This window comes from Rhinopithecus bieti, unplaced genomic scaffold (genome assembly GCF_001698545.2).
Source record: "Rhinopithecus bieti isolate Rb0 unplaced genomic scaffold, ASM169854v2 scaffold_5948, whole genome shotgun sequence".
Taxonomy (NCBI): domain Eukaryota; kingdom Metazoa; phylum Chordata; class Mammalia; order Primates; family Cercopithecidae; genus Rhinopithecus; species Rhinopithecus bieti.
In genome coordinates this window covers 3251601-3262065 of record NW_016805422.1, presented here as the reverse complement: position 1 = coordinate 3262065, position 10465 = coordinate 3251601, and the positions used below count along the sequence as shown (strand labels likewise).

Below are 10465 nucleotides of genomic sequence, written 5' to 3'. Positions count from 1 at the left end.
CCCACTACATTCCACCTGTGACCCTTATGTGCTGAGGGCAATGTGCTTTCATACAATTTGGTAACTCTAATAAGGGTCCACTTCAAAGTGTTCGAGAGTAGGCTAAAAACATTTTTTAGAAAAGCATAATTAAGTTCATAACCAATCTCACTAATTTCCGATAATGTATTGAAAAGCCAAATTATTTGATAAATGCTCTAACAAATGTACATCTTACCGGAGGAAAAAATGCCATGTTTTCTCTATCACAAATAGCTCCCTGTTCATCACCAGTAGTCCCAGCACAGTTCCTTTACTTTCTGTCAGACTTTCAACAGCAAAAAGCAGGCGAGTTTTCTGAAAACCACAGGGGCTCCATTGCTGTATGCCTTTCCCAAAAGAAACGGGAAAGCCTCTTTAAATAAAATCCACATTGAAATGTATATTAAAGAAGAAAAAAAACTCTGTACTTTCATTTTTTACAAATCTCCTGAGACATTTCAGTGTCAGCCAGAGTTTCCCCAGGTAAATTATCATCAAACTGAAACAGAGAAACTCCCAGGGATGTGTCTTTTCTGTGGTATGGTCACCATCCTTCCTACGGCAGTACTTGGAATGGAGTAGATGGCCCATAAATGTTTGCTGAATGCATCATTAGGGTAAGCCTGGTAAAAGTTAAAACCTTAAAAAATGCTTGTTTCTAAATAAAAACAGAGTGTTTATTTAGTAGGAGTGGTGTAACATGCTACAGAGTAGTATATTATAGTTAAAATAATAATCAAAGATGTAGAAAGTAAAATCCATTGTTAATCTTTTTTTTCTGTTTGTTTTCAAATAAGGAACGAGGGGAGCGGGGTCTGATAGTACTTGAAAGGAAAAAGACAGGGTGACAGTTCCCACTAGGAGAAGTCAAATTTACCCCTCAGCAATGTGGCAGTGAATGGTTTTTTGTGTGCTGTTGTTTTTGTTTGTTTGTTTGTTTTTAGATAAGGTCTCACTCTCTTGTCCATCTGGAGTACAGTGGTACAATTTCAGCTCACTGCAACCTTGGCCTCCCAGGTTCAGGTGATCCTCCCACCTCAGCCTCCAGAGTAGCTGAGACTACAGGCCTGTGTCATCACATCCTATGTATATTTTGTGGAGACAGGGTTTTGCCATATTGCCCAGGCTGGTCTCTAACTCCTGAACTCAAGTGATCCTCTGACTTTGACTTCCCAAAGTGCTAGGATTACAGGTGTGAGGCATTATGCACAGCTGGAATGGTTCCTTTCAGGCTAAATAATTCCCTTTCCATCAAATTCATTTGCCTCATTCAAGTGTATTGAGACTGTACTGATGAAACCTGATGCCTATCATAATCCCAAAAAACAAAACCCTAAATATAAAGATTGAAATCCGGAAAGCCAAATTCTGGGGGCAAGATTATTGCCTTTTCCGTTGTATGCAGGATAGTTGCTTCATGTTAGTTTCATCACATTAGGTGAAATTATTACTTTATGTGTTAGTCTGTTCTTGCATTGCAATAAAGAAATAATACCTGAGGCTGGGTAATTCATAAAGAGAAGATATATTTAAAAAAAAAAAAAAAAAGAAACATGTTTGCTGAATGAAGGATGCATGTTTACAGGGTGCTTGCACTTTAAGGGTGGGGAGAAGACCAAAACAGTAATTTTTTTTTTCCTTTGAGACAGAGTACAGTGGCACGATCTCGGGTCACTGCAACCTCTGCCTCCCAGGTTCAAGCAATTCTCCTGGCTCAGCCTCCCAAGTAGCTGAAATTACAGGCAACACGCCGCCATGCCCAGCTACTTTTTATATTTTTAGTAGACAAAGCATTTCACCATGTTGACCAGGTTGGTCTCAAACTTCTGACCTCAGGTGATCTGCCCATCTCAGCCTCCCAAAGTGCCGAGATTACAGGTGTGAGCCAACACGCTGGGCCCCAAACAGTATTTTTAAATGAAGCAAAGTCAGTTTTATTTCGCTTCCCCACAAAAAAAAAGAGTTACTCTCGACCTCTAAAAAAAATAAAGCAGCAAAAAGAATTTAAGATTTTTACCTCTGATTGAAATTTCTTCAGTAATTCATCACCACCGCACCTGAAACCAATGCAACACATTCACTTCAGGGTTGAATTCAGAAGCCGACGCCACAAAAAGCCTCAAGTATAGCATCTTCAGTTTCAAACAACCCTGTGCAACACCACAAAAACAGCACAGTCCTTGCAGAATGTGTTACCTGAAAACTAAATGTTTTACCCCTTCATTTTGTTGTTTGCTTAAATTGCTTTGATAAGAGATTTATCTGCTAGAAAACTTTCTGATGTATATTTAATAGCCTGGATATTAAAACTATCAAGTTGAAGGTTAGAGAGAAAAATGCTAACCTTCCTTCTTAATGGATAGCAGTCCACCTAGTCAACAACATCCTTTAAATACAAGTATATTTAAAATTAAGTATGCCAGTCTCAGGTTGAAAGCAAGTTTAAAATCAGGAACATAAGCATTAAACTTCTTCTTGACAAAGTAGTGATGTGAACTGACAACATTTAGATACTGTGATTGTTTCTGCAAAGTAATTTCTACAAGGAGGGAAACTGTCTTTGGTAAGATGAATATAACTCTTTTCTCAGATGAGATAATTTGACATTAACAAGGCCTGGTTCTTTCACATTCATCTTCGTGCTGCAGGTTCTGAAAACTACTTTAAAGATGCCCAGATGTTTTTCCTAGAGATCAGACACAGCTGCATAACTTTTCATCATCAACAAAATCAGAGGCAATAGGAGGAAAGTGTTAGGAACACAGGCGTCAGAGCCACACAAGCTGGGTTCGAGGAATACTTCTGCCATGGTCGTGCCCAAGCTGTGTCACTTAGGGCACGACCTCTCTGAGCCTCATCTGTAAAATAGGGAGAGCAGGGAATCCAAGGATTAAATGGGATAAAACATGTCAAGTATTTAGCATAGTAGACATATCATGAATGATTACTGTTGTTGTTATTATCAGACAGCACGGGACAAAGAGCTAGAATCTTACATTTAGGCCTCAAAAGGCATAATGCTCCCAGATTGGAACCACAGCTATTGTTCCTCCTCAAAATCTTTTTCAGAATATGGCAAGATTTAAATAAATAACAGTCACCTGTTTCTGAAAATTTTTCATTGTCTTTTGGCTTCTGCCCATGTCTCAATTATTTCTAGATTGCCTCTCTTTTGAAAACGTTTGTTGCATACTCTAGAGAAATATTTATTTTAATATGAGTCCAAACCAAATGTAATTAGTAAAACAATCTTCACATCATATCACACATTCCAAGCTAAATGTTTTCAAATTATTCTATTTGGCCTATGCCTATTTTGCAGATAATTGAGAAATGACTGCTATAGCAGTACAGACATTCAGGATAAAAATGTGTGTACTATCCATTTAAATGAGACAATACCTACCCCTTTAAGACAAATTCACATCACCAGAAATACTGATAACTACTTTAAACCGGGTCATTCCCACTAGTAAGTTAACATAACATACCTATAAAAAGTTGCTTCTGGCCGGGCGCGGTGGCTCAAGCCTGTAATCCCAGCACTTTGGGAGGGCCGAGACGGAAGTGGATTCACGGAGTCAGGAGATCGATGACCATCCTGGGCTAACACGGGTGAAACTCCGTCGTCTACTAAAAAATACAAAAAACTTAGCCGGGCCGAGATGGGCAGGCGCCTGCTGTCCCAGCTACTCGGGGAGGCTGAGGCAGGAGAATGGCGTTAAATCCCGGGAGGCGGAGCTTGCAGTGAGCCGAGATTGCGCCCACGCACTCCCAGCCTGGGCGACCAGAGCGAGACTCCGTCTCCAAAAAAAAAAAAAAAAAAAAAGTTGCTTCTATTAAAAGGTGGGGTTGTGAGGAGTCTTCTCCCAGTTTAAGATGCTATGCAACTGGAACCTTAGAGAAAAGGTAAATTTTGTATAAGAAAATAAAAACAGAGAAAGAAGATGAAAAGCGGAGAGAAAAGGAACCATTCAAGATGAAGGAGAGAGAGAAAGATGAAAAGCACAGAGAAAAGGAACGGTTGAAGATGAAAGAGAGAAGGCTAGCTTATGCCTAGGCCTGATGGTGACTGTAAATTCAAGGCACCTCAGGTGGGAGGAGTAGCAGGCATCCTTTTACAACTAACTGTACCTGGCTGCTGAACAATGCTGAGTTATATCCAGGAGCTGTACATCAAAGTAAAATAAGTCCCAGACGTCCAGATCCCAGAAGGGTTGTTTCTTTCTTTTTTTTTTTTTCTTTTGGAGACGGAGTCTTGCTCTGTCAACCCAGGCTGGAGTGCAGCAGCACAATCTCAGTTCACTGCAACCTCCACCTCCTGGGTTCAAGTGATTCTCCTGCCTCAGCCTCCCCAGTAGCTGAGATGATAGGTGCCTGCCACTACGTCCCGCTAATTTTTGTATTTTTAGTGGAGACAGGATTTCACCATGTTGGCGAGGCTGGTCTCAAATTCCTGGCCTCAGGTGATCCACCTGCTTTGGCCTCCTAAAGTGCTGGGATTACAGGTGTGAGCCACCGCACCTGGTCAAAAAGTATTCTTGATTATGAATTATGCCAAGAGAATTTACATATATTCAGCCACTATAGTCTAGGGATTTACAATAAAAGATTTACTTTACAACTGAAGCTATACAATGTAAATTAATAACTGTGAAGGTTCTGTGTGAAGTGTAGCCACACAAGTGTATTGTTCTTTATTGACATACATTTCAATGTAAAAAATGTAGAAAGTGACACAGAGGATGAATGGGCGGTTTGGGTCGGGGAAGATGGACCAAACTAGTTTTTCCTAATGAACATAATCAGTTTTCAGCTAGGTAAAAGAGCCCCACAAGTGTTCAGGCTATTAAATGATTCTCACCAACCACCTGGTCATGATACTGCTAATGAGAGTGAACGGTAAAGACTCAAGGAACTGTGAGTCAAATTATGAAGTTTTATTAAAATGTTTCTCCACGTCTTCAATTATTTAGATCCAATCTAATCTTCCTTCAAAATTAAAGTCTGAGGCTCAAGTTAATTTATGTGGGTGAACTTTGAAAAATACGTGTTCTTTCTACCCGTATGTAACATCACTGAGAAAGGGCACGGTATGTTTCCACAGCACTGTTGTTGAAACATAACAATTTTTCTAAACTTATTATAATAACGTGCAATGGAAAGAGCATTACTGGAGCGCTGTCCCTAAAAACTGACACTTAGAAATCCTCCAAATTACCTTCTTCCCCACTCTCCTTCCTCTCCACTTCGCTAACTGCATCTTCAGCAGCTGTAGCCAAGCTCCCTTTCATTTCTCCTAAACCCCACGGCAAGTTGGACACAGAAGACAAAACAAAGACTCTAGGTCAAAGTGGGAGAGAATGACAATAGATATTCAGCTTCTTGGATAATTATTACAGATCTAATAATTATTACAGATCTAAATAATTGAAGACATGTGGAAAAACATTTTAATAAAACTTCATAATTTGACTCAGTTCCTTGAGTCTTTACCACTCACTCTCATTAGCAGTATCATGACCAGGTGGTTGGTGAGAATCATTTAATAGCCTGAACACTTGCGGGGTTTTTTTTAGCTAGCTGAAATATTCCTAAATCTGGAATGTCAGGGTCCATTCAAGAAATAACCCATCTATGACAGCAAAACTATCTATCGGGTACTATGCTTATAACCTGGTTGACAAAATAATCTGTATACTAAACCCTGTGATACAGTTTACCTATGTTAACAAACCTGCACCTGTACCCCTGAACCTAAAATACAAGTTAAAAACAAAAAGAGGCTCGGCACTGTGTATTATAATACATATATATGTAACATAATAATAATACTTTTTGATAATTATGATTTTTTAAATGATGAAGCTGTTTTTAAAAACATACCAAAAGCAAAGTCCTGGTTCACAATATAAACTTAAAAGACAAAGACTCTTATAGTCACGTAGGAAAGACTGGTTAATTTTAATGAACGAAATAAACCAAGGTAGTTGAGACTGTTCAGTATTTGCAATTCTATACATTTGTTAACAAATTTAATTATTTTGGTAAATAAGTGAGCTGTGAAAGCTGCCTTGTAATGATTGAGATATTTAATTGATCCAGCTTGAACTAAGAGGACAAGGCTGAAACACTTTGCATGAAAACAGAAGCTTCACTGAAGTAACTTGATGTGCACTGAGCTTTGTCACCTGAAAAGAAGAATAAAAGAACTTTAACCTTAACTGTCTACTCCAGAAAAGCTTTCTGAATGAGGTGGGACCAACTAGGGAAATTCATGTCTAATGCTGATGCTGCTGTTGCTAAAAAGCTTCTGTACAGCAAAGAAAACAATCGACAAAGTGAAGAGATGCCCTACAGAATGGGAGAAAATCTTCGCAAACTATGCATCTGACAAAGCACTAATAACAAGAATATAAGAGGAATTCAATTTGACAGCAAAAAAATTTGATTATAAAATAATGGGCAAGACATCTGAATAGATATTTCTCAAAAGAAGACATATAAATGGTCAACAAGTAGATGAAAAAATGTTAAACATCACAATTCATCAGGGAAATGCAAATCAAAACCACAATGAAATATTATCTCACCCGAGTTTAAATGGTTATTACCATAAAGACAGAAAATAACAAATGCTGGCGACAATGTGGAGAAAAGGAACTCCTATACACTGTTCATGGGAATGTCAATTAGTACATCAACTATGAAAACAGTTTGGAGGTTCCTCAAAAAAACTAAAAGGAGAATGCAATCCCACTGCTGGGTATATATGCAAAAGAGAGGAAATTAGTATATCAAAGAGATATCTGCACTCCCATATTCATTACAGCACGATTTACAATAGCCAAGATAACGGAATCAACCTAAGTATCCATCAACGAATGTATAAAGAAAATTAGGTATAGATACACAATGGAATATTATTCAGCCATAAAAGAAATGAAATGCCATCATTTGCAGCAAGATGAATGAAATTGGAGGATATTATGTTAAGCGAAATAAGCCAGCATAGAAGGATAAATATTGCATGTTCTCACTCATATGTGAGAGCTTAAAAAGTCAATCTCATGGTGGTGGAGATTACAATGGTGGGTACTGGAGGCTGGAAAGGAAGGAGGAGGAAGGATGAAGAGATGTTGGTAAATGGGTACGAAAATATAGTTAGATAAAAGGAGTAAGTTCTAGTATTCAAGAGCACAGTAGGGTGACTATAATTTACTATATATTTCTTCTATATTTCAAATAGCTAGAGGATAAAATTAGGAATATTCCCAACACAAAGAAATTATAGGCCGGGCGCGGTGGCTCAAGCCTGTAATCCCAGCACTTTGGGAGGCCGAGGCGGGCGGATCACAAGGTCAGGAGATCGAGACCATCCTGGCTAACACGGTGAAACCCCGTCTCTACTACAAAATACAAAAAAAAACTAGCCAGGCGAGGTGGCGGGCACCTGTAGTCCCAGCTACTCGGGAGGCTGAGGCAGGAGAATGGTGTGAACCCAGGAGGCGGAGCTTGCAGTGAGCTGAGATCTGGCCAGTGCACTCCAGCTTGGGTGACAGAGCGAGACTCCGTCTCAAAAAAAAAAAAAAAAAGAAATTATAAATGCTTGAGGTGATGGAGATTTCAATTACCCTTTGATCATTACACACTGTATGCATGTATCAAAATATTACATATATTCCATAAGTATATATGACCATTATGTATGAATTTTTAAAAGATACAAACAATATACAAAAACATAAAGTGAAAAGTGGCATACTCACCCTGTTCCCACCACCACTCCAATAGGTAATCATTCTTATTACTTTCTTATAATCCTTCTGGAGTTTCTTTGTGCATTTAGAAACAAATATGAATATATATTTTTTATTTATTTTTCTTTTCCCACAAAAGGTTGCATAATATATAGTCTTCTGCACTTTTTTTGCTAAAGAATGCAATTATTTGTGTACAAGTTTTATTTTGCCTGTTTATATCATACTCCCAATTGAGAAACCTCCATATTAGGATGTTCATTCTCAAAAAAATTAATCTATATAAATTCAGGCAATTCTCAAAATCTCAACAACAGTTTTTGTAGACTATGACCAACTGATTTTAAAATTCATCTTGCTCTCCCTTGTGTGAAAACATACTATAAAACTACAGTAATTAAAATGGTATGCTACTTACTTATAAAGAGACAAATAGACTGATGGGTAAGAATATAAAGTCCTCCCAGCCTCGGCAACATGTTGAAACCCCATCTCTACAAAAAATACACAAAAAAATTAGCCAGGCATGGTGGTGCGTGCCTATAGTCCCAGCTACTCGAGAGGTTGAGATAGCACAATGGCTTGAACCTGGGAGGCAGAGGTTGCAGTGAGCTGGGATCACGGCACTGCACTCCAGAGCAAGACTCTGTCTCAAAAATAAATAAATAAATAAATAGAAGAAAAATTAGGCTGTTATCTAATATCAAACATAAAGATAAATTATTTTATCGATTGTATTAAAGATGTCAGTATTATAAACACATATACAAGTATACCTCTTTTTTTTTTTTTTTTTTTTTGAGACAGAGTCTCACTCTGTCACCCAGGCTGGTGTGCAGTGTTGCAATCATGGCTCAGTGCAGCCTCAACTTCCTAGGTTCAAGTAATCCTCCTCCTGAGTAGCTGGGACCATAGGTGTGTGCCACTGTGCCCTGCTAATTTTTTATTTTTTTGTTGAGACGGGGTCTCACTATGTTGCCAAGATTGCTCTCAAACTCCTAGGATCGAGTGATCCTCCTGCACCCACCTCATACCTCATTTTATTGTGTTTCACTCTATTGCACTTTGCAGGTACTGCATTTTTTTAAAAATTATAGTTTTGCAGCAACCCGTCATTAAACAAATCTATTGGCACCATTTTTCCAACAGCATGTGCTCACTTCATGTCTCTGTGTCACATTTTGGTAATTCTCACAATATTTCAAACTTTTTTATTATTAGATCTGTTATAGTGATCTGTGGCCCATGATCTTTGGTGTTACTATTGTAATTGATTTGAGGCACCATAAATGACACCCATATAAGACTACAAACTGTGTGTTCAGACTGCTCCACCAACCAGCCTTCTTCTCTTCTCTCTCCCTCTCTCCTTGAGCCTCCCTTTCCCCTGAGACACAATAATATTGAAATTCGGCCAATTTGTAATCTTGCAATTGTCTCTAAGTTCAAGCAAAAGGAAGAGTTGCACATCTCTCACTTGAAATCAAAAGCTAAAAATAATTAAGCTGACTGAGGTTAGCGTGTCAAAAAACAAAAGAAATTGAAAGCTAGGTCTCCTGTACCAAACAGTTGCCCAAGTTGTGAATGCAAAAGAAAAGTTATTGAAGGAAACTAAAAGTGCTGTTTCAGTGATAGCACACAAATGATAGGAAAGCAAAACAGCCTTATTGCTGATATGGAGAAAACTGTAGTGGTTTCTATAGAAAATCAAACCAGCCACAATATTTCCTTAAGCCAAAGCCTAATGCACAGAAAGGGCCTAACTCTCTTCAATACTATGAATGCTGAGAAAGGTGAGGAAGCTGCAGTAGAAAAGTAGGAATTCAGCAGATGTTGGGTTCATGAGGTTTAAGGAAAGAAGCCATTTCCATAACATAAAAGTACAAGGTGGGGAGTGGGTGTAAAAAACAAAAAAGTGCAAGGTGAGGCAGCAAGTGCTGATGGAGAAGTTGCAGCAAGTTATCCAGAAGATCTAGCTAAGATCACTGATGAAGGTGGCTACACTAAACAACAGATTTTCAAAGTAGACAAAACAGTCTTCTATTGGAAGATGCGATCTAGGACTTTCATAACTAGAGAGGGGAAGTCAAGGACTGGCTTCAAAGCTTCAAAAGACAGGCTGACCCTCTTGTTAGAGAATCATGCCACCAGTGACTTTAAGTTGAAGCCAATGCTCATTTACCATCCCAAAATCCTAGGGCCCTTAAGAATTATGCTAAATTGGCCAGGCGCGGTGGTTAACGCCTGTAATCCCAGCACTTTGGGAGGCTGAGGCGGGTGGATCACCTGGGGTTAGGAATCCGAGACCAGCCTGGCCAACATGGTAAAACCTGTCTCTACTAAAAATACAAAAATTAGCTGGGCATGGTGGCAGGCGCCTGTAATCCCAGCTACTCGGGAAGCTGCGGCAGGAGAATCACTTGAACCCAGGAGGCGGAGGTTGCAGTGAGCCGAGATGGCACCATTGTATTCCAGCCTGGGCAACAAGTGAAACTCCGTCTCAAAAAATAAATAAATAAATAAAAATAAAACAATTATGCTAAATCTGTTCTGCCTGTGCTCTATAAATGGAACAACAAAGCCCAGATGACAGCACATCTGTTGACATCATGGTTTACTAAATATTTAAAGCCCACTGTTGAGACCTGCTCCTCAGGAAAAAAAAAAAAAAAAAAAAAAAAAAA

The 10465-nt window shown here is 38.8% G+C and overlaps 1 long non-coding RNA gene across 1 annotated transcript in view; it reads right to left on the bottom strand.

Moving 5' to 3' along the window:
- Positions 1-223: 223 nt before the first annotated feature.
- LOC108529860 (uncharacterized) overlaps positions 224-10465 on the bottom strand; it is a 21936-nt gene continuing 11694 nt past the window's right edge. Inside the window, exons 2-3 of the long non-coding RNA XR_001885699.1 lie at positions 2039-2078; positions 224-368 (exon numbers count right to left, since the gene is read on the bottom strand). This is a non-coding gene — a long non-coding RNA (uncharacterized LOC108529860). The remainder of the gene's footprint in view (positions 369-2038; positions 2079-10465) is intronic.